General features: G+C 43.0%; 1 long non-coding RNA gene across 1 annotated transcript; it reads right to left on the bottom strand.

Moving 5' to 3' along the window:
• Positions 1-4093: 4093 nt before the first annotated feature.
• Positions 4094-21886, bottom strand: LOC144055608 (uncharacterized). The gene is made up of 5 exons (XR_013294911.1): positions 21776-21886; positions 7707-7984; positions 4368-4420; positions 4216-4266; positions 4094-4136 (listed from the first exon to the last, which is right to left on the bottom strand). It is a non-coding gene; the product is annotated as an uncharacterized LOC144055608 (long non-coding RNA).
• Between the last annotated feature and the right edge of the window lie 3732 nt (positions 21887-25618).

The raw sequence follows: 25618 nt of genomic DNA, 5'->3' as shown, positions 1-25618 counted from the left end.
TCCGGCCAGAGTCACGAATGCGTGTGGTGACTTGCAAATGCGTGTGTGGGGAGTTGTGTGGCTCCAACTACCAGGGGACGCTAGCGCCAATAAATATTTCTGTTATATAGACAGCGTTTTTTTTTTTGTCTTTCGGAGACCAGGGGCCTCTTCAGATTCTTGTCTTTGCAGAGGAAATGTATTTTCCTTTTTAAGTCCGTGATCTGATTTAAGTGAGATGACCCGGAAGTACTTGCAGCTGTCATTGTGTGGTACCGAATACAAATCGATCGATTGTCACAATTTAAAAAATCCTCAAAATCTGGATCTAAATACTGCAAGCTGAAGTCATCTGGGATGCTAAATGTCTGCTTGACAGCCAAGATCAGCTCCTCTACAGTCTCTGGTATTCCGGATGGAAGAGTCTGTTTCTCTATTCTGTGACCAAAAATCACCCGGAGCATTGCTGAATCCATGTTATGTGGCCTAGTGAGAAGAAACAATTTTTCAAAAATCCTGGCACAACAAAGCATATACCACTGTTATGCATCAAAATTACTCAAACCCTCTGAGAATGAGTGATGTGTAGACAGCCGTTTTTTGATTCCCAAAATTGCCCACACCCTACAGTTTGTGATAGAGGGGAATTTAAAATGTACAACAAATATAACGTTTACTGTAAGACTGTAAGATGCAAGTGGATAGACATGCTGTAAGCTTTGGTGATAAATAAAATTCACTTCCCTACAGGTTTCCAACAGAAAGGATCTGAGGTGCTCCAGGTAGTCTGGGAGCCCTTTTGTAGAACCATATGGCAAGATCATTCCAGCTGAATACTTTGTTCCATGGTATGTCACAGTGTTAGTCAACAGTACACTTGTTAGCTGGGGGAACAGCTTCTTCACAAGCTCCTGGATGTCAACATGCAGTACTTTCAAAGGCAAAGATGACACTTTATTGATTACTATTGCAGGCTTAGCCATTTTTATTTGCCAATTGTAAGCCATCTTTAATTTTGTGATACTGACAATTATAGATCATTTGGACATAAATGTCAATTTAAAAAACAAACACATATAGCTTTATGTGAATATCACCGGCTTGACAAACACAGCGCGCTCTGCTTGAACACAAGCACTCTTTCGCTCACCGTAGTATATGGGCGTCAGAGTGAATTTATGAATTGGACCTTGGAAAGAACTTTGCCGACACATCTTATGACAAATTACGATGTACAACGGAATTGCAAGCAAATATTGTTTGTGAAACAATGGATTCGCAAGGAATCCACAAAGGCGACAGCTACGAATAATTCCGAACACAAATGTGACATATTCCGACCAATTCCGAACCATCGCCGAAACGCACATTTCACAACTTTCGCAACTCAGTGGGATTTTAGGCTGTTGTTATTGATTTTTACATTTTAAATATTTAAATGGTTATTGTTGCTTCAGCAATGCTTTTAATACTTTCATGTCGATAACGCAGAGCTAGAGAGAGACAGACCTTCTCAAGGTTTGTACAATATTTCTTTTCCATCAGTGTGGTGAAGTGCCATCGGCCTCCGAGATAGTTATCTTGTTATCTGTGTTGAGCTGCTTGATCATCTTTTTGAATCCTCGATCGCCAACCATGGACAGAGGTCTCATGTCCATCACCCAAAAATCTGCAAATTTGACCCAGAATTTCCCCCCTGTTTGTTAATGATTAAGAAGGTTCTTAAATGTTTTTGGTTCTAATGGCACAGCTAAATATAGTTCATCCTCACTTTGACGGTCAGGGTTGGGAGGGTTACTTTTAAAATGTATTCCGTTACAGTTACAAGTTACCTGCCAAAATATTTAGCTCGTAACGTAATCCAAGTACCATAATATTAAATTAATGTAACTTGATTATGCTCATGAAGAAAATGATGATTATGCGCTCTCTCGCTCTGTCTCTCTCTCTCTTTCTCTCACTCTCTCTCACACTCTCTCTCAGAGAAATTGTAATCCCTCAAAATAATCCCCATTTTTAGTAAATGTACTTGTAATCTGATTACATGTTTTTTCCTGTAACTGTAATAGAATACAGTTTAAAAAAAAAATCTGTAATCTGATTACGTAACGGTGGTACATGTATTCCGTTATTTTCCAAGCCTGATGACTGAATACAGTTTCATGTGACTTACACGTTTAACTGATGGTGCTCCAGCCCACATATGCAGCGATTATAGTGTAAAACAGTACTATCCAGTTTTGTTTTGTTTTGTTTGAATACCAAGGCAAATATACAAAGTCATAAATCTTCCACAATGAACAAAGCTTCTATTCCCAGGGGACATGTCGTACATGTTGTAGGGGAATGATACAGTCATCCACCGGGGAGCTCTTTACAGCACCTGTCTGTAAATGGCAAATTCCCCTGAAACTGTGTGTCCCCATTTTTAAAACTACACTATGCTTTGGTCTTGTTTTCCTTTCAAAATATACAGTATATAAAGCAATTATATTGGACTTCTTGCTTACTTCTGGGTGTGCTGGTGCTTAGCACATGTGCTTTACCGTTCTGAGGTTTCACATTCGAGATTACTATAGCCTTCACCATGTTCTCCCATTAATGGCATGTATAATTTTTCTCCAAGAGTACCTGGATGCAGACTGTGAGGTCGGCTCAACTGTTGGGACGCCTCCACTGTCAGGGCAAGAAATCCACGGTGCTCATTTCAAAATAAAATTGCGTAGAAACTTCCGGTTTTCGTGCTACTGCAGTTTCTATACTCTTTGCTGCCACTTCACTATCACTTACTGTAACTTTGGCCAACGTTTTTGCACTACTAAAATTTACTTAAGTTTCCTCTTTTTACATATTGAGTTTCACCTTTTTTACGGGATAATTTTCACATTTTTACAATGATAATGTTTATGTTTTTACGTAAGATTTGTTTTGACTTTTTTACATGTTAAGTTTCACGATTTAACGTAATAAATGTTTAAACCGTGATAGCTTTCATGTAATAATGTGAGCTCTTTTCTTAAATACTTAAAAAAAACTATTGTATTGTTTTGCATTTTAAAATTCTTAACTGCCATTAATGTCGTGTTATTTTCATGACAAAATAAAATCGTATAGGAACTAGCAATGGGAAAAAAAATTGTATTATATTGTAATTGTATTATTTACTCCCATAAATTTAATTTTTTGTTTTATGTCTAAGCCAAGTACTGTGCAGCTGGAACACCGAAATACAAACTAAATAATACCACTACTACCTACCTACACTCTTAAGATCGACACTATATCCAAATGAATTAAGAGCTCAATGAGAATACAACATGATCAAAGACTCACTTTTATTTATTAATCTACATAACACTCACAATATACCAAATATTTATTTCCATCAACTATAGTCTCACAGAAGATCAACAGTGTTGAGGAACTTGAATTTGAAGAACTCCAGAATCTCTTCCTTTTCTTGCTTCTTTCATCTATGTGTTCTTCCAAAAGTATTATATATTGCTCAGTGGCCTCAGCCTGTTCCTCCTCCCCCATGCACAGAACTTTGGGCAGGTCCACTCTGTCAGAGAAGAGTTTGTGATTTGGCCTCATCCCACTCTGCTGCAGTTCTGCAATCATGCAGAACACACATTTCAACCGAGTCCTTCGAAAGTAAGACAGAGACAGAGAGAGAGAAAATGTCTTCTTGTACCGTAACTGCTATGAAACAAAACTAAAAATCAAATGGGACTAACACAAAATTTAAATCTGACTTTATTGTCATCCACCTTCCTTTTCCTCAGCCAAAACACTGGCAACACCTCACTTCACAGGAGGGCTTTTGAAGAGTCTGTCCAGTGAGCAAACAGCTTTAAATTGCTTAAAAAAATGGTTAGGCAATTAAAAATAACTGAATGACAATACACATTACATAGACTACAAAATATAAAAGCCTTTGTAGTATCACCTCCCAAGGTTAAAGTTTTCCATTAGGACAATACACCACCATCGGTGCAAAAGTGACATGTCCATCTAAAAAAATACAGAAAAATCAAAAATTTGGATTGTGTATGCCGGAGTAAGTATTTTGTTGATGTAGTTTTGAGCTTGCTTTGAGTGAATGAACTTACAATAGTGAAGTCATAGGGAGCATCCAAAACCTTGTAGAAGGCATTCTTGGAGAAAAACAAAGCAAATTTAATGCTGATTTCTTGAACATACATTAAATTACACCAAGCAAATAATAGGTACTACCGTCAACATGACGATGCCACAGTCAATCCCATATGGTTTTCTTGGAAAACCCTACAATGTTCAAAAGAAGCTGTCAGTTTTGTTGTTGGTGTTTTTTAAACAGTATTTAACTTTTCAACTATGCACACATTATAAATACTTCTTATTCTTACCTGTATATGTAATCCAGTTTTCTCAGTCCACTTCCAGTGACTGGAAAAGGTATCTAAAATAGAAAAGACAAGTGCATTAATGCAAAATAGTCAATAAAATGATCAATACGAGGTCGATTCATGCAGAACAGGCACTACTGGCTCCAATTCGGGACACACCATCCATGCATTTCAATCCATGCAGTAACACTCCCCATATGTATTTAACAGGCTTTTTATGGTGCCTGTTGGTATAAATTAATGTAATGTTGGTAGGTCTGGCTCATCATGTTAAATCAGTAAAACTCTAATGTACTAATTGGTAACCATGATTTCATACATTTATGTTGCACCATAAAAAAAAAGGCTCTCACAGATTAGAACACGAGCCACGTAAAACCCAATAGTAGAACTCTAAAAAGCACACAAAAGCGTTTTTGCTAGTGACTGTAGCAGTTCCCACATCTCCTGATCACTAAATCGAAACGGTGGCTTGAGCACATTTGGAGTCGAGAAAGGCTATGTCTCGCTGTCTTGGTTTCAAAACCTACAATTGCGGTTAGTGACATTTGAAGTTGACATTGTGTGACAAGACAACCCAACCACAATACTCTCAAATAGATAAACAAACAACCATTCTTTCATCCATTATCTGAACCACTTAAGCAGTTGATACAAATTTCCCTCATGTTACAGTAACCATCACGTACAGAGAGCAGGAAATGCCCAGGAATGACAATGGCATCTCTGATTGACGCATCATTCTAACAACAAAACCTTTCAAAAGCAAACTGTTAAAATACACAAGAACTATAATTTGAATAAAATCAGTAAGGCATGTTGAACATACAGGTAAGCTTGCAAGTGGGTTGCATTATGCTAATGATCGCCAGGTTGCTACAGCATAGCGGTCAGCCACAAAAATGGATTTTCAAAAGTCAGCAAATGTCTATGTATTATAAATAAATAAAAAATATATAGTCCAAAAAACAATGTTTCATACCTGTGATTTAGCTGTGATGCCGTCACACATAGGACAATGAAAATGTCGTCCATCTCTGCAATTCAAATTGCAGAGGCAGACCTTCTTATCTAAAAGCAAGCTAAGAATATGTTTCGATTATAAATTATAGAAATTATTTAAAAAAAGAAGCCAAAATTATCGACCAATGGTCTAACCTCCTCATAAATCACATTTTAATGGAAAAAATATCTGCCTCAAATAAAAACCAAATATCAAAATTTATAGAAACATGGTCTACGTATATAGAATTTTTTAACCTAATTCTGGTTACTTAATTCTGCCTGTTAGCGAGAGCCACCACATCGTGATAACTTACATTGATGTTTCTGCATTTGGCAATTTGTAACTAATGGTTGTGTTTTTATAGTCAGGAACCCAGTTGCTGCCAACAGGAACGAGCAGATTCACCTCCAATGGGCACTAAGGGTTAATATTCGGATTCACTGCATGCGGGTTAATTCTATAGGTGCTGTCCCCCCCTGGTTGGGCGTGGGCGGGTCTGCCCCTCTGTTGGCTGCTGGCTGGCGGCTGCGTCTTGGCCGTTCCCTGGGTCTTTACGGGGGTGCTGCGTTGCGGGGGCCGCCCCGGCGCGGTCCGTCGCTCTGGGCCCGGCGACGCGGTTCGGGGCCTGTGGGCTGCCGGGGTGCCCCGTGGTTCCCTCTCCCCTCCCCCTTCCTGCCTCTCCCTCCTTGCCTCTCCCCGCCCGTCCCCCGCCTCCCTGTCCCTTCTCCCTCATCACCCTTCCTCCTCCTCTCCCCCTCTCTCTGCGGCCCTGCCGCTGCCCCCTGCCCTTCTTGTTGTCTCCTTCCCCCGTCCCTTCCCCCTCCCCTGTCCGCCTTCCTCCCCCTCCCCTGGGCCGGGGGCTCCATCCGTGGCCCGGGTCTCGGCGCTCCGGGGGCCGGGAGGGTGGGTGGACTTGGTGTTGTGCCCGCCCCGCTCCGGTGGACCTCCTGGCACCTCGGGGGGCGAGCCCTATCGCCCCGCCGGGCTGATCCCATATGCCCGCCGGGGTCCCGGTGGGGTGAATGGGGGTTTGGTGGGCGGGTGCGCCCCCCGCCCCTGCCCGGTTGGGGAGGGCCCCGCTGGTCGCTCCTCTTAACTCACTGCACTAGTCTTGCACAATACACTTGGGGGGCTGTGGACCGGTGGGGGGCCTAGCGGGCCTGCAGTGCCCCGTCCTGCTGCGTTGGGTTGGGGGCGTGGGCCGCGTTGGGGTGGGGGGCGCTCCTGCTCCTGGGTTTGCTCTCCGGCCGGTGGCCCCTGCGGGGCCCGGGGGTTGTTGGGAGGTGTTGCGCTTGCTCTGTCCTGGCGGGGGTCGACGGCTCCCCTCTTTGGTGGAGACTTTCATGCATGCCAGGTCCACCACACCAGCATCTATCGAAACTCAGACACAATCTGCTTCATCCTCAGGTCGCTGAATCGGTCTGGTGGGTGGTGTCTGGTCGGTGCTGGATTTCACTTTCCTCTCTTTTCTTTGGTCCTTCCTCTGGTCTCCTGACGACCTCACGACTCTGGCCGGAAGTGTTTGGTTTAGGTGAACGGTATGGGATTTTTTTTAAATAGGTTTTAGGTGAACTAATGAATACACACACATTCGCACGCACGCACACACACACGCACATACACATGCTCACCCACATACCAAAAAAAAAAAAATATATATATATATATATATATATATATATATATATATATAAAAAAGAGGAGAGCAATGATGACATGTCAATTCGAATGAACAATACTGAGCTCTCCAGAAGAAAAAAAGGCAGGCTTTCCAACGAAGGGGAAAATTGAATGGTGCATCTGAAAAATTAAGAGTACATGAACTTTTTTTCTAATTAATTTATGCAATGTACATCATCGCCATAAATTTTTACTAATAAGGGGTTAAAAGTGACCTATATGCAATAATAAGATTATTAAACATTTTGGTGCTGCATGTTTTTTAAGTACTTACCTACAGAGCTAGATAAGAAAGCCATATTTTCTGTTACAATAAAGATAACGCAATAAAGTATCCTCTCTACTGCTGACTACAACTAGAAGTGCTATGCTATATTGACCAGCCCCCATTGGTACTGGCGAGAGACTCAACTCAAGAACTCCAATAATGTCAGAAAATGTTGCTACATTTTTTGCTTGTAGCCTCTGACAAAAGGTCACCAAGAAGATTTAGCGAGAGAGTCGCTGGTTATTTGTCGCCATCAGTGCACTAAGTTGATTACAAGTCGACAACCTTGCCGAAAAGGTTAACGATTCTATATGAGTTTTCAGCAGTTATACTGGTGACCAACAAAAAAAAACATGCTGTTCATAGCAAAAAATCAGCAACTCACCTTTAAACACAGAGAACCACTAAATGTCAGTCGTCGTCGTTGTCTTCTCCTTGTTTCTCTTCGTCTTCTTTCAAATACTAGTGGACTTTTTCTTCTTTTAATTGTAATTAGTGGTTAGTAAATAAGATTATTGTGCGTTGCCGCCACCTGTCGGACTGGATGCGTTAGACATCACTTCCCATCCTCACAGTTGAGGCATCCTGACAGGAGAGTCAGCACCGGAAGCGACCTCACAGGGGAGATCTGCAGCCTCTTTTTCTCTGGGTACTCCGGCTTCCCTTCACAATACAAAAGCATACATGTTATGTTTATGTTAACTGTAGATTCTAAATTGTCCATAGGTTTTATTGCGGGAGTAAATAGTTTGTCCACATGTGTTGGTGGCCCGGCCAGAGTGTACCCCACCTCTCAACAGAAGGTCAGCTGGGATAGGCACCAGCTCACTAACGACCCGACCCTGCTCAGGTCAAGCAGTACAGAAATTGGATGGATAGCTGAAACAATTTCACAGTTTTAAGGGATACTTGACTAATTGAGCCATTTTCAGCAGGAAAACGTTAATATTTTGTCCAGAATGAATTTGATAACTTCATTATTTTTCATGTACAATAATTTTAAAGTTATTAATTGTGCAAGAAAAATAATGAAGTTATCAAATTCATTTGAGTCAAAATATTAACTTTTTAAACTAATAATCTTAAAAACTAATTTAACAACAAGTGGAAAAATGCCGTGCATTTTAAAGTTAAAGTTATTCATTGTACAAGAAAATAATGAAGTTATCAAATTCATTCTGGACAAAAGATTAACTTTTCAAACTAATAACCTTAAAAACTAATTTGACAACAAGTGAAAAAAATAAAGTAATTTAAAGGAATTCTTTGTATATAAACAATAATGAAGTTATCAAATTCATTCTGGACTATAAATATAGAGAGAAAGAGATTTATATTGTTGCAGTTTAACATGAACCATGTTCACTTTGTGATGATTTTAAGTCCCACCTCCTGTCAATATTGTATATCTAAATAACCAATAAAAAATAGATTTTACTCAGATTTTAAAAACAAAATGCTATATCGAAAGAACGGTGCAAGCAATGCACACCCCCTGGAGTGATCACCGCCATTTACTTTGTTTGCAGAAAAGCAACATTGGAGTTTTGGTGTTCAGAATGGAGTATTAGATGTCCATAGGTTCGCAGAAGGGGTGTAGGGAATAGAGAGGTTGTGATGATAAAAGACTCAATGTGAACACGCATAAGCCATGTCTGCCATTTAGTGATGATTGGTAATATTACAATTTAAAACAAAAGTTACATATGTAACTAAGGTTCTATGAGTCCCGAACCAAGGTCGTACTTGTAAGAGGCCATGGTACTCAGAAGACAGCCCCTCAGAACCGACTTGTGCAAAATCCAGGGCTCCGAGTGACAAGCCACTTGGTTCAAAACTTTCATGGACAGAATTTCTAAGCACAGCTGAGGTGTCGAGGGAGTCCCGTTTGGTGGCCTCAGCATTGCAACTTTTCTTTTCGCAGATAATGTGGTGCTGCTCTTCAAGCCGTTATTTCCAACTGTCGCTGGGACGGTTTGAAGCTGAGTGTGAAGCGGTTGGGATGAAAATCAGCCCCTCCAAATCCGAGACCATGGTCCTCAGTCGGAAAAGGGTGGAGTGCCCTCTCTGGGTAGGGGATGAGATCCTGCCCCAAGTGGAGGAGTTCAAGTATTTTGGTGTCTTGTTCTCGAGGGAGGGCAGGATGGAGTGAAAGATTGACAAGCGGATAGGTGCAGTGTCTGCTGTGATGGGGACTTTGTATCGGACCATTGTGGTGAAAAAGGAGCTGAGCCGAAAGGCGAAGCTCTCGATTTACCGATCGATCTACGTTCCTACCCTCACCTATGGTCACGAGCTTTGGGTCGTGAACGAAAGAACAAGATCTCAGATACAAGCGGCCGAAACGGGTTTCCTCCACAGGTTGTCTGGGCTCTCCTTTAGCGATAGGGTGAGAAGCTCGGTCATTGGGAGGGACTTGGAGTTGAGCTGCTGCTCTTCCACGTTGATAGGCGCCAGTTGAGGTGGCACGGTCATCTTTTTTGGATGCCTCCTGGACTTCTCCCTGGAGAGGTGTTCCAGGCCTGTCCCAACGGCGGGAGGCCCCAGGGACGACCCAGGTCACGCCGGAGAGACTATGGCTAGTTCACACTGCTAGTAAATGTTTTTTGCCCAAATGTGACCTGTTTCTGACTCTCTTTTTTTTTTTGTCAGTCTGAACAGGGTCAAATACCATTTTTTCATATCCTGCCTGGGTCACTTTCATATGTGGTCCTAGATCGGATATGTATATTTTGAGACCTCAGTCTGAACAGCCAGGTCGCATATATCCGACCTCTAAGTCATCAAAAGTCCAAAATGAGCGCCACAAGGGTGGGGGGACTACTCGGGAGACGTACGTAAATTGGCAAAGTTGTTTCAAGTAACAGTTGTGACTATATTTGACTGTAATTTAAACCCACTTAAAACATGAAACAAAGTTGACATTTGTGGTGATATTAACTATGGAGCTAGCCACGGCTCATTTATTACGCGCTGCAATGACGTGATGTCATCGTTAGAAGAGGTTGTAGCCAAATATCAAAATTTATAGAAACATGGTCTCTGCCTCCCTGTCCCTTCTCCCTCGTCACCTTTCCTCCTCCTCCTCCTCCTCCTCCCTTTCTCTGTTGCCCTGCCGCTGCCCCTTGCCCTTCTTGTCGAACCCCCCTTTCCCGCCCCCCTCCCCTGTCCGCCTTCCTCCCCCTCCCCTGGGCCAGGGGCTCCATCCGTGGCCCTGGTTTTGGGGCTCAGGGGGCCGAGCGGGCGGGTGGGGATGTTGTGCCTGCCCCGCTCTAGTGATCCTCCTGGCACCTCGGGCAGGCCCCAGTGTCCAGGGGGCGAGCGCTATCGCCCCGCCAGGCTGTTCCCGTATGCCCGCCGGGGTCCCGGTGGGGGGTTGGGTGGGGTGGGTGGTGGGTGGTGGGCGGTATTGGTGGGGCAGGAGGCCGCTGGGGTGCTTGGGGGGCCTGCCGTTCCCCGTTCTGCTGCGTTGGGCTTGGGGCGCGGGCCGTGTTAGGGTGGGAGATGCTCCTGGCTCCTGGGTTTGCTCTCCGGGGGGTTGTGCCTTGGCGCTGCCGTGGCCTGGGTGCCCTGTGGGGTTGTGCTTGCTCTGTCCTGGCCAAGGTCGACGGCTCCCCGCTCTGGTGAAGGTTTTCATGCATGCCAGATCCACCACACCAGCCTCTATCGAAATTCAAACACAATCTGCTTCTTCCTCTGGTCGTTAAATCGGTGGAGGCTGATGTCTGTAGATCTCACTCTGCTTCATCTCTCCTTCCTTCCTTTCCTCAGTCTTTCCTTTGGTCTCTTGAGGTCTCCCTAATTTGTTGGAATTTAGATGTTTCTGGGGTTGGTGAAAGATTCTGGTTGGTAACCCGGTGGGTGATGTCTGGTCGGTGCTGAATTTCACTTTCCTTTATTTTCTTTGATCCTTCCTCGGGTCTCCTGAAAACCTCACAACTCTAGTTGTATTCTGAAGTATTCAGTTTAGGTGAACGGTATGGGATGTTTAATAGGTTTTAGGTGAATTAATGTGTACACACTCACACGCACACACACATGCTCACACACACACGCAAATGCTGTTACGATTTTTAATGATTTGGACCCCCAAGCAGCAACAGCGAGTCGTAAAACTCAAATAGTCTTTATTACAACAAAAAAACTAAAGGGGCAAACAAAACTGCAAAGTACAAAAGAACAAAATGTGCTACCAATTGGGTAGGAGCATAAATTACAAAGTACATTCAAATCATGAATAATGCTAGACAAAACAAACTCACTGCCACAAATGGGAGGACCGGACTGCAACCCAAGAAGACAAAAATCTGAATGCACACTGCAAACAGAGGACTGATCCAGCAGCCTGCTGGTATGCTGGGGGAGCCTTAAAACAAGTAACTAATTGCCCACAGGTGTGCACCTGCGTGCTCAGCTGCCCCATCTATGGGCCACTAACAGATCATATGAAAAGCTCGCAGGAAAAAAAAAACATACATAACTAAGACAGAACATAACACATGCACATACTCACACACATACAAAAAAAGAAAAAGAGAAAAAAAAAGAGAGCAACGATGATGACATGTCGAATCGGTAAGATTACCGAATGAACAATACTGACCTTTCTCTAAAAATAAAATAAAAATAAGAGGTTGTAGCGATGGCCCCCCCGATCGAAACCCGAGTGGTGTTTTGTTATTGGACTTCTGTGCTCGCCACGGACTGTCCATAACGAACACCATGTTCAAGCACAAGAGTGTCCATATGTGCACCTGGCACCAGGACACCCTAGGCCGTAGTTCGATGATCGACTTTGTAGTCGTGTCATCGGACTTGCGGCCGTATGTGTTGGATACTAGGGTTAAGAGAGGGGCGGAGCTGTCAACTGATCACCACCTGGTGGTGTGTTGGCTCCAATGGCGGGGTAAGATGCCGGTCCAACCAGGCAGGCCCAAACGTACTGTGAGGGTCTGCTGGGAACGCCTGGCAGAATCCCCTGTCAGAAAGAGTTTCAACGCCCATCTCCGGCAGAGCTTCTCCATTGTCCCGGGGGAGGCGGGGGACATTGAGTCCGAGTGGACCATGTTCCGCGCTTCAATTGTTGAGGCGGCCGATCAGAGCTGTGGCCGTAAGGTGGTTGGTGCCTGTCGTGGCGGCAATCCTCGAACCCGCTGGTGGGCACCAGCGGTAAGGGATGCCGTCAAGCTGAAGAAGGAGTCCTATCGGGCCTTTTTGGCCTGTGGGACTCCGGAGGCTGCTGACGGGTACCGGCTGGCCAAGCGGAATGCGGCTTTGGCGGTCGCTGAGGCAAAAACTCGGGCATGGGAGGAGTTCAGTGAGGCCATGGAAAACGACTTCCGGACGGCTTCGAGGAAATTCTGGTCCACCATCCGGCGTCTCAGGAGAGGAAAGCAGTGCACCGTTAACACTGTGTATAGTGGAGACGGAGTGCTGTTGACCTCGACTCGGGACGTCGTGAACCGGTGGGGAGAGCACTTCGAAGACCTCCTCAATTCCACCAACACACCTTCCTTTGAGGAAGCAGGGTCTGGGGACTCTGAGGTGGGCTCCCCTATCTCTGGGGTCGAAGTCGCCGAGGTGGTTGGAAAGCTTCTCGGTGGCAGGGCCTCGGGGGTGGATGAGATCCGCCCGGAGTTCCTGAAGGCTCTGGATGTTGTGGGGCTGTCGTGGTTGACACGTCTCTGCAGCATCGCGTGGACATCGGGGACGGTGCCTCTGGATTGGCAGACCGGGGTGGTGGTTCCCCTTTTTAAGAAGGGGGACCGGAGGGTGTGTTCCAACTTTAGAGGGATCACACTCCTCAGCCTCCCAGGTAAGGTCTATTCAGGGGTGCTGGAGAGGAGGGTCCGTCGGGAGGTCGAATCTCGGATCCAGGAGGAGCAGTGTGGTTTTCGTCCCGGCCGTGGAACAGTGGACCAGCTCTACACCCTCAGCAGGATCCTCGAGGGTGCGTGGGAATTCGCCCAACCAGTCCACATGTGCTTTGTGGACTTGGAGAAGGCGTTTGACCGTGTACCTCGGGGAGTTCTGTGGGGGGTGCTTCGGGAGTATGGGTTACCGAGCCCCCTGATATGGGCCATTCGGTCCCTGTACGACCGATGTCAGAGTCTGGTCCGCATTGCCGGCAGTAAGTCGAATTTGTTTCCGGTGAGGGTTGGACTCCGCCAAGGTTGCCCTTTGTCACCGATTCTGTTCATAACTTTTATGGACAGAATTTCTAGGCGTAGCCGAGGCGTTGAGGGGGTCCGGTTTGGTGGCCTCAGCATTGCATCTCTGCTTTTTGCAGATGATGTGGTGCTGTTGGCTTCTTCAAGCCGTGACCTCCAGCTCTCACTGGAGCGGTTCGCAGCCGAGTGTGAAGCGGTTGGGATGAGGATCAGCACCTCCAAATCCGAGACCATGGTCCTCAGTCGGAAAAGGGTGGAGTGCCCTCTCCGGGTCGGGGAGGAGGTCCTGCCCCAAGTGGAGGAGTTCAAGTATCTTGGGGTCTTGTTCACGAGTGAGGGTAGGTTAGAGCGGGAGATCGACAGGCGGATCGGTGCAGCGTCTGCAGTGATGCGGACGCTGTATCGGTCCGTTGTGGTGAAGAAGGAGCTGAGCCGAAAGGCAAAGCTCTCGATTTACCGGTCGATCTACGTTCCTACCCTCACCTATGGTCACGAGCTGTGGGTCGTGACCGAAAGAACAAGATCCCGGATACAAGCGGCCGAAATGAGTTTCCTCCGCAGGGTAGCCGGGCTCTCCCTTAGAGATAGGGTGAGAAGCTCGGTCATCCGAGAGGGACTCAGCGTCGAGTCGCTGCTCCTCCACGTTGAGAGGAACCAGTTGAGGTGGCTCGGGCATCTGGTTCGGATGCCTCCTGGACGCCTCCCTAGGGAGGTGTTCCGGGCATGTCCTACCGGCAGGAGGCCCCGGGGACGACCCAGGACACGCTGGAGAGACTATGTCTCTCGGCTGTCCTGGGAACGCCTTGGGGTCCCGTCGGATGAGCTGGCTGAAGTGGCTGGGGAGAGGGAAGTCTGGGCTTCCCTGCTAAAGCTGCTGCCCCCGCGACCCGACCCCGGATAAGCGGAAGAAGATGGACGGACGGTTGTAGCGAGCAGTGACGGGAGTCGGAGGCGGTGTGTCTTGGCGCTTTATTGATATCAGCTGCCGTTGTCTTCAACTCTTCACTTTTTACATGCAGGAGGGAAGTGAGCTGACAATTCAAATCTCGTTTAGTGCGTCAAACAAAACATTCCCACCTGCAACTCCCCATCGTCCACAACGTTTCTTGGGTGAATTATGTATAACCCACTACAACAGAGGTGGGCAATCTCGGTCCTCGAGGGCCGGAGTCCTGCAGGTTTTGTAGGTTTCTCACTTCCAACACAAGCTGATTCCAATCAACAGGATCGTTATCAGGCTTATGCAGAGCTTGCTGATGAGCTGATCATATATCAGCTGTGTTGGAGAAGGGCAACACGCAAAACCTGCAGGACTGCGGCCCTCGATGCCCACCTCTGCACTACAAGGTCTCCATCAAATGAGGAGCTATAAAAGACTCGCTTTATTTCACGAAATATTACTTCTACCTCCTCTCACATCACTCCTCTGGAGATATGAGATGGCAAAAATATGAGCCCTCATGACGAACTTATAAAAGTCCGTGGCCCTGATACGCTCGACTATACGTATTTACTTCCACAAACACAACGTTGTGAATGACGTTGTATCTTCTTCTGCGCATGTGGGTCACTTTGCGGACGCATAACGTTCACACAGCAGACAGACTGAAGTCGCAATTAATATATAATGTGAAAGTTTAATAAAAAATAATAATCTGATTTCACCAAAAAATCGGAATTGAGCAAACGTAGCCTATATCTCTCGGCTGGCCTGGGAATGCTTTGGGATCCCACCAGAAGAGCTAGACGTAGTGGCTGGAGAGAAGGAAGTCTGGGCTTCCCTGCTAAAGCTGATGCCCCCACGACCCAGCCCCGGATAAGCCGTAGAAAATGGATGGATATTGGTTATTGTAACCAAGCATTTGTATGGACTCCTGGACAAAAAATATGTATGGTAGTTCAATCAACCCAGAATTGCAATTGATTTCACCCAGCATTTGAGGACATTCAATTCCAAAAACAGGTACCAGGTAACCCAGAACTGTAGTTGATATCGCCGAACAATTTTGGGGGAAAAATTAAGTCAACTGTTGGGTTAAATCAACGATGAACCAACCCATCCGGCTGGATCAAATTAACTGCTGTTTGGATGGTGCTATAGTAGCTCAGCATCTGGGTTAAAAATAAAATAAAATAAAAATTGGGTAAATTTTGACCCAGCTGTTTTTAGTATGTATATGTAATATACAAAATGTATGCTTAATTAGTGATTTCAGCATCAAAAGGCTCTTCTCTGGGTTAAGTCTGAAATGAACTGAAGTGTAAAGATTTTTTTTCTCATTAATTCAAGTTTTGAATAAGATCGACATTATCCAACTAAAGTATGGCAAGATAAACAAACAAATAAACAAATATTTAACAATAATCCAGGGCCCAGCTCTACATTTAATCTGCATGTCATACTCACAATTAAATATGAAGTATAATTTAAAACATCACCTGCTCCAAATTTTCAATTCTGGCCAAAATGTGACCTCAACAAGAGTACTGTATTAATTATTTGACATGAAAACTAACCGAAAATTGAGAAATATCTTTGAAAGCAATGGATCCCTGCTCAACTGGTCTCACTAAATATACAGTGATGAAATACAGATTTAAATGAAATCGTTTTTTAGCAGGGGCAATTCTAGAATGAGCGTGATGCTGAGCTCTTGATCAAACTAGATAAATGTCACAGTTGTGTTTATCAAAGAGAAGCACTACGCTTTCTAGGAAAGCCTTAAGTCTAATAAATGTTATTTAAATGTTAAGCCACAGCAAAGGAGGGATGGATTTAAAACAAACACGTTGTAATAATGTACAATAATAATAATAATAGTAATAATAATAATACTTTTTAAATTGTAATAATGAATGTAAACATTGGCTTTATTATTGACTCATGTACATGACACAACAGCTGGTGTCTCTCATTTAAATTTAAACAGAGGACAGTGGTGCTGTCTCTGACCAGAAATGTTTTTTTTAGCTATAAAAAAATATGGCGTCTAACCGCTATCTAATAACAGTGTGCTACAACTAAAACGCCTGACTGTGTAGTTTCCAGTTTGTCACTTATACTAAAAATTCTACTGAGTGTACAAAGACAAAAATAGGTAATATTTATGGTGGTTGATTGTTAAGCAAATCTGCCTCGTAATTCTGAGGCCCAGCGTTCGAATTTCAGCTTTGTGGTGTTTGCATGTTCTCCCGTGTGAGTTTGATTTAAGGTGTGTTTTGAGTGTGAATGACTGTTTCTCGATATGAACACTACAACTGGCTGTCGACTAGTCCGTGTGTACCCTGCCTCTCGCCATCCAGTCAGCTAAGATTGGCTCCAGTTTACCCGCAATCTTAGTGAGAATAAGCGGTTGAGAAAATGGATGGCGATAGTATTTAACTATTCTTAAAAACACAAAACAAACTAGCGATTGCAATTTCTATAGAAATTGAATGTTATTGCTGTAAGGCGGAATAAAAACATGTGGAATTATTTGTAATGATTTTGAATGATATTAAATGACATGGAATGATATACAATGACCTGGAAAGAGTTGAACATGCTGAAGTTGGAATGGTTTCAATGTGTAATGTTGAATCTGCTATTTGGAATGAATGGGGAAATTTACGGTACAAAATCGGGAATTGTGGGTAAGGTGTGCATTTTGGGAATGAAAAAATGAAAGCAAACATAAAGCGTGAAGATTTGGATTTTTTTTTAAATTGGAATGGACATTTAAATGATGTAAATGTATAATGTTAAATCTGCCATTATGAATGAATGGGGAATATTAGGATACAAAATCTTGAATTGTGGGTAAGGCCTGAATTTTGGGAAAGAAAAAAAAATTGAACCACACATGGCATGATTTCATTTATTTATTTATCGTTTGATTTAAGACTACAAATCATCATGTTTTGAGTGTGAATGACTGTTTCTTAATATGTGCAATACAACTGTCTGTCGACTAGTCCGTGTACCCTGCCTCTCGTCATCCAGTCAGCTAAGATTGGCTCCAAAACACCCGCAACTTTAGTAAGAATAAGCGGTTGAGAAAATGGATGGTGGTAGTATTTAACTATTCTTAAAAAAAACAAGAGAAATGGGAAAAAACCTTCATATTCTCATCCATACTTTTTTCCCTATTGCACAAAAAGATTACTTCTGGCAAGCAAGTCCTTAATTATCTCTATTAGGTTCTATAGTTGTACAATAAATTCAAGTTGCATTCAAATGAATACCTTTGGGATCTTGTCGAATAAAATAAGCAGTACTCTACTATAATGACAATCATTCCAACACCTTCAGCCGCTCGTCTTTTCCATTTGGCACAAAATGGCTGCCTGGTGGGTGAAGGGATGCCATGGAACAAGGTTGGACAACAAGACATTTAAAGGCCACAGGCGGCCAATGCCTCAAACTTCATTCAGTGACCAGGGCACAATGCACCCCCTGCAATGTGAGCATAGGCCGTGAAATAATGCGAGACCAGAGAGGCGCTGCAGAACTACCTTTGTGACACAAAATGGCTGACTGTAGAGAGGCTCTGGCATGAAATAACATTTGGCAGAAAGACACTGGTTGTGTTGTATTTGTGTTGTATGTCGGCAAAGCTGTGTAACACTTAAACTGGATAGATTACACTGAACACTTAACTTTTTTTAACTGCTATATGTAGAGGGACTGTGTCATATGTAAAGACAGCGCACCAAGACTTATTTACAATTAGACTTAATTAAATTTGTCAATATATCAGTAGGTTGTTGGGTATCTTTAAAATAAAAAATGTGCCCTGCAAAAACAATTATCTTTTTAATAAAGTATCATCTCTTTGTTGTTGTTGTTTTAGAATAATCATGTCTTCAAAAATAATATTTTGAATTGTCTAGTTCAATGTTCTAAAGCTATTACGTTTTTCACGTGTAACATTAGCTGATAACACAGGTTCTTTCTGAAAAAGAAAATCTTACTTTGAGAAAGACATATTATAGATGCTTGTTATCACTTGTACAGCACTTTTCAATTTCAATTTCAAACAAACAAAAATATAAAGATATATATTGTAGACAAAAAGCAGCGCTTCCTACAGTTTTATTATTTTCAATGGCCAAGGGACGACATACTGGCATGGAACAGAATCAGACAGTGAGACACTAGTCATCCAAGGGGGGTCTAGCAGAGGTGGGATTCCCTGTGGATTCTTGGGCACTGCCTACTGTGTTTCCCATGACCATTCATTTAGTAAAAGGTCAGAAAGGCCTTTGAAGGCCAGGACCTAACACACATGACAAAGCATACAGTGGCGGTACAGTGCAGCAGAGCTTAGAACTTGGTGTTCCTTTTGTGTTTGTCATTAGTGAACAGTTTGAGGAAGGGAAGCATTTTACATTATGTTAAAGTCCAGGTGTAATTTTACAGGAATTATAGGTAAGTAATTGAATTGTGTGACAGAGAATGTATTTATTAATAAAGAATGTAAATTACAGAATAATGTAGGTGATGTGTCTTTTTCTTTCTTTCTTTCTTCTTTACTAAAGATAGACATGTTGCTACTCACTGTGCCACCGAACAGTTTCAGGTAGTTTTAATTTATCTCAGAAATGTAATTTAACTATACCGTTACTATTGTTTTATCAATCTTCGAGGTGTTCTCAGATTTGTGAGATGTTATTAGAGATATGAGCTGACAGCTACATGCAGACTCATTTGAACTATCTAAAAAAAACTTGGGAATTTAGGTTTCTTTTTTAAACCATTTTTAATTTGAAAATACATGTTAAATTGTGTACAATTGTCATCCTTTTAAATACTTCTTCAAACTTGCATAATGGAAATGACGTCTAAAGAGAGACAATGTCCTTATTTATCATTGCCATGAGACAGACTCTTCACTTGCTCAGCACTGAAAATGTTAAACATGGCCTTGCTTTGCCTTTGAGGTACACGACTCGAGGACGCCACAAACCTTGCAACCAATCAAAATGTTACTAGCAAAGAAAATGGCCAATCAGCTTTGCCACAGTTTGGTTGCCCCACGCAATCACAGTATAGTACTTGGTTTTACACGGTGCCGCATGCGCTTGCTATAAAAATTCTATAAAAGGATCAGTGGCATTGTATTATGGCCGTCATGTGAGCTACCTTTGGTTGCAGTTGACTGTGATGTTAATAATCTTTTTCAGATTTGATTTTGAACCACACCACTGGTATTGCGATCATCTTAGTTGATGTAAAGAAGACATATTAAGAAAAAGAAAAAAAAGAGGACGAAGTGGATGGCTCACACAGGTGGAGTTCTGGATAGTTGTTGCATAACCACCATGTCTCAAACAATGCAGTCCGTGACATCACAACGGTGGTGGAAGTGGAGGTTATTATGTTTTGGGCTGGTGTCATGGGATGGACAGAGTGGATGAAGGTGTCAACTGACAATTTGATGTCATAGTAGACTTATTGTGGCTTTTGCAGTACAATAATTATCGAGCAAGACAACACACTAGTCTGTCTGGCAAAATATGCCATTAAAGCTTTAGCTGTTTAACGGCTTAAAGTGAGAAAAATTTCTGTGGCCACCATCATCCCCTGAACTCAACCCAATTAACAACCTGTGGTGCATCCCTAAAAGGAATATCTATCAGGTATGAGGAAGAGTGACTCTCGAAGGCACTTATTGCATCCTCAAATCAGATGCAGGCAGAAACTCAATCAATGGACTACAGTCTATGACATGCACAGTGGCGATTCCTCTAAGACTGCAAGGGAAACTTAGCTTCCCCTAAAACCAACCTCTCTCCTCACAAAAAAGTGGTGAAATATGTACTGCTGTGTATGCATTCCATTGACTAAATATACGCTATAATATCTTCATCTTTTGTTCAGAATCAGCTATTTATCACAGGTAATTGACATGACTTCTTTCTCATTCATCCCCGCAGCGCCACAGCGCTTTGACACACTCAGACGCATTTTCTAAGTTTCTCATTCAGTTGTTTTGAACTGACTTATGTCCTCATCATGATTTTGTTCAATAAAACCCCCAACAATATTGCAGTTAATAATGTCCCTTATTAGTTAACTAAACATATTTCAAAGAATAACACTTTAACAATGCCATAACACTTTCTATTAGAATTTCACTGACTGAGTCCTACATGTTTGATAACTGCTGTAATGTCAGTATTTGTATGTTTCGTATTGATCAGTTTATCCACTCTGATTCATTTTATAACCAAATGTAAACTTGAACAAGGGAGAATAATAGCACAAATGTGTATTTTTAATAAAACATAAATCGAACAATAGGTGACTGGATTAGGGATAAATAGGTTTGACTGCCCTCAGAACAGGTTTGTGATGATCCACTGTATTATATGTTTACTACCTATTTCTATGAGTACCGAATTACTGTTAATCGTGTGTGTGTGTGTGTGTGTGTTCGCGTGTTTGTGTTTCAGAAGCTCCTATGGTGCTTATTTACCATCTCGATGACAGGATAGTGCTGTATCTCAAGGCAAACTAGGCCAACAGTACCTCTAAAGAGATGGTACTGACATTTGGCACCTGCTAGAGAAACCTCTCAAGACTCTCAGGTGTGAATACTTATCTTTGCAAGAGCAGACTATGTATGTACAGTATGTCTGAGCTTTTACTGACAATACTATGAGTGAGCTTGACTGTAAAATAATAAACAGGGAATTAAAGCTGATTCTGAAATATCTGACTGCAAAGGCTGCGCCACCAGGTTTGAAAAGGTCCAAAATAAAATAAAATTCAACAAATTGAACACATATAAGCAAATTACCACCTCATTGAGCATCCTTTGTGTTTTCTTATCGTATCTAATCTTTTAGCTTATATATATTTTTTAGATTATATTTTCTTCTTTGGATATTGGTTGTATGTAGCTTGCTATGCCTCACATTGCTGGTTTAAAATGAAAATATTGTATAGAATGTGGAAAATCACTGAGGCGTCTTCTAAGATCTACGATAATCAAGCCCTACCAATAACTGTGACAGAGTTGCCAACCTATAGAAATTCCCTTCACATAGTCGGGCGGGTGCTGTTTAAATATTTTTAAGATGGTAATAATAATAATCTAATCATCCATTTTCTTAACCGCTCAATCCCAACAAGGATCGCGGGAGTGCTGGAGCCCATCCCAGCTGACTTCGCGAAGTAAGCGGGGTACCATCCTGAACTGGTCGCCAACCAATCAAAGTGATAATAATTCATTCAATACTCATTGACTGTATCATGGTTCAGAGGGATTGTCCCACACTGTTGTCATAAAAATCATACCTTAGCCCAATCTATGTGTCCAGCCAAGCTTGATGTCTAGTTGGTACTTCATGAATTCACACACCAGCTGGGGCTCCTTCCACATCCCGAGAGCAAACTTCTGTATTTGGGGATTGGACCTGCCTCCAGTTGCTGCCTAGCTCTCATTGCACCCGGCCCGTATGGCTCCTCCCACAGGTGGTGATGCCATGGGAAGGAGGACCCATTACCCAAGTTGTCTTTTTGAACAGTCTTTGTCACCAAGCGCTCAATAACAAGCCCCACCTCCAGGCTTTGCTCCAGAGGGGGGGGCCGCATCCGGGCAAGGGAAAATGTAATCCAATTCATTGAAGAAAAAATATTTGCAGGGCTCCCACTAATTACAACGGCATAAAACACCACTGGTTTAGTAGATACATAATATGACCTATCATGTATTTTGTCTTTCATAAGTGATAGCAGGTTTCACAATAAATACTAGTTTGAACTGATAAAACGATTAGTGTCAGACCTACCTTTTGGTTTATCATTTAAAGGGCATCATTAGCATATTGTAGCTTTCAAACGTTGTACTTTGCATCTCAAACCAAACTAGGACAAAGTAAAGCATTGAGAAAAAGAGATGACATTTGGCATCCACTGCAAATCTCCAGAGTTCCTTTTAGTTATTCTATTCTTGTCTTTTCAACTGCATGGTATCTCCATTCCCTCATATATTTCCCCTTGCATGACTTACTTGTTTTGTACCTTGCTAATAGTCTTTTAACACAACTACAATAAATGTATTGACTTTCAAACTCAACAGTATGTCTCATCTTACAATTTTTATGTATGAAATCAATATTGAGGAAGAACAGTTCACAAGTGAAAAGGTTTTGACGGTAATACGATATACTGAATTGCATGTCCAATACCTTTGCTCACAGCTATCAACTCTATAATGCATGTTGTTAATACATATCAGATGAATGTACTGCAATAAAACTAAAATAAAATAATTAGACAGAATATATCTCTCATTGCTTGGTTCATTGAGCTGTGTGTGACAAGTGCAGCACGTTTTAACATATTTCAAGTGATGAAGCCTCATGTTATGGTTGTGCTTTCCTTGCGTTGTTTTTTTTGTTTTTTTTTCAGTCTCTGATTGAGTCGAGGGGTGTGTCCTCCTGCGCAGCACCTGTTTCTCATTCACAAATCAACGCTTTATAACGACTGGAACTGCCGACACTCCTCGTTGGAGTATTGACCTTGCGACGTCCTCGCCCAAGAGCTTAATTCTTTCTGACTTTGTGTTCCAAATTCCTATCTCGAGCTTTGTTTCTTGTTTCCAGTTTCTCATGTGAGTCTTTTGACTAGAGATGGGAAAATGAAGCCTTGTGACGCTTTTGAGGCTTTCGGCTAATTGCTTTGGAAAAAGAGTCGAAGCTTCAAAGCCCCATAAGATAGATCGTACCGGTGACATCTGGTGGTCAGCTGGAGTCATAGCAGTGTTGGAATTTATTTCTAAATCAACATAAACTCAAGTTAGTAATCTGACTCCAATTTGTGACCTTACCCAACTGCCACTCATCCAACAATATGCGCGCTCGTTCTGCAATAGAAAGGTATCAGGAAGCCGGCATTTTCACACACAAGTGGATTTATTCCTAACACACAGATCTAATACAAGCACCTGGGTCTCGGGTCCCTCTCAATACAGCTCTGTACGCCTCTGTTGCCACCAGCAGACGTACTCTACATCCGAGTTGCCCAGCAATGAGTTATACTACACAATATGCAAATGGCACAGCAACAAAGGCATCCTGGCATTATTCTATTGGCTATGTGTATACTGCAGTTAACTTTAGCTTGCTCTCATTGGTCTTTCTTCCCCTGCAGAATCGCTTGCTGGCTCCTCCTGGTTGTAGTTTCCTCACAGTTGTTTTCCACCAGCTGCCTCTGGGTTATCTCGTCTCTGCATCCTCCTTGCGATTAGCACCGTTTGTTCTGAAACATTCCATTCTTGCACACCCTTACACCACACATCCTGTTTTGTTCCACCATTCACACGCTCAGCACTTTACAGTCTCACACTCTCATACACAGGATGTAGCAACATCTCATGAACTACTATAAGCTCAAACTCTTATGTTCCTTTATTCCCTCTCATGACCTCAGACGACTGAGGTCATCACTCGAATACCTTGTTTTATTGTTAAACACGAGCTAAAAATCAATAGCCATAAGCTAAAAATCAGTAAACAATTAAAAATTAGTAGAAAATTAAAAATCAGTAAAAAATTTCATTCTAGTAGAAAATCAGTAGAAAATTTCATTCCCTCCTCATGGCCTCAGGTCCCTGAGGCCACCTTCACATACTCACATCCCGGACTCCCGGAGGGCCACAGCTGTCTCCGCCTCCTGGGGGTCCTTCTGAGGGATCATCATGTACTGGCCACCCGGAGGGAGTGGCCCCAACATGCGTTCAATTGTCTTAACAGTTAATGATCTGATACATGGAATACAGCAACATCCGCATAACACCATAATAGCGGCAAACACAGCGATAGAAATCAGTACTGATGCAATCAAGCTTTTGTATTTGCCAAAGACGTTTAACCAGTCAGAGTACCAACTGGTGTCCACACCTGAGTGCTCCTTCATTTTGTTACTTAGCGTGCGCAGACCCTACAATGCCTTAGTAAGGCGACCGTCAGGAGACGTATTGTTGGGAATCAGAGTACAGCACTGATCCCCAAAAATACCACACACTCCTCCTCTTTTAGCTAACACCATATCTAAACCCATTCTATTTTGGAATGCCATAAGAGACGTGGCTGCTAATTGCTCATGCACTGCCTGGAGTGCCGAGGTGGTGAAGTTCGCCAATCGTTGGACATTGTAGTGGACATAATTAATCCGGTCCACATTTTTGTTTACTGTAATGAACAGGAAAATACTCTCCCATCCTGCCGCCACTTCATCCACCAATTTGTATTCATCAGGGACCCCTCTCGGAACTCCAATTGCATCTATGTACGTGGGGTCTCCTGCATTCAACCATTCTTGCATGTCCCTTTTCTTCCTCACAAGGAAGGGGATTCTTCCCCACCGTCCAACGCCTTCCCAATTTATTCTGGCCATGTCTAATGCTGTCACACTAATTGGCATGATCAGCGTTACTAGGGCGCACTTACCTGAGGCATTGGTGGGAAGCCTATCGTACAACACTTTCGCTCCACACCACAGCCAAACATCAGCACGAGCGAGAGGGATTCCTGCTGGCAAAGACACATTTTCATTACACCATGACTCCTGGATATTTCCAATCCCAGGGCCAGTCCCATTTAACTTTAGGCAGGTGAAATTTTGTTGTGCAACATGGGTGTCAAAAATGGGCTTTTTCTTTTCCATATCTGTCAGTGGAAAGGCCGAGTCCAATTGGCTGCACTCTCCTTGGAGAGTCTTGTTATACAGGAAACCAAAGAGACAGGTTTTGGATACAGCAGTTGCTGCCATGATTTTCAAAACTGGTCTTGCACCTAAACATACCAAACAACTCTCGTTAGTATTGTTAGCGGCCTGTTCAGCCATCAGGAGCCAATTATTAGTGACCATAGAAATACCTGTGTGAATCATAAACCAGTCATCCACTGTCGTCATTGTTTTGGCCGTGGTACCCGTTTGACGGGTATAATTATTTAACACTGGTGCTTCCCCTTTTGTCATAGTCCCATTCTCACAAATGCTAATTGGAAAATATGGATCTTTTCCAGACGAATATGCCCACAACTTAAACCCCCAACATGATGTGTTTAGCACTAACACTTCTTGGTGTGGTGGCGCAATTGACTTATTACCCATTGCAATTGTCAATTTCAATAT

The sequence above is a fragment of the Vanacampus margaritifer genome, chromosome 7, assembly GCF_051991255.1.
Source record: "Vanacampus margaritifer isolate UIUO_Vmar chromosome 7, RoL_Vmar_1.0, whole genome shotgun sequence".
NCBI lineage: Eukaryota > Metazoa > Chordata > Actinopteri > Syngnathiformes > Syngnathidae > Vanacampus > Vanacampus margaritifer.
Note: the sequence above shows the minus strand (reverse complement) of the source record. Positions and strands in the feature narration are given on the sequence as shown.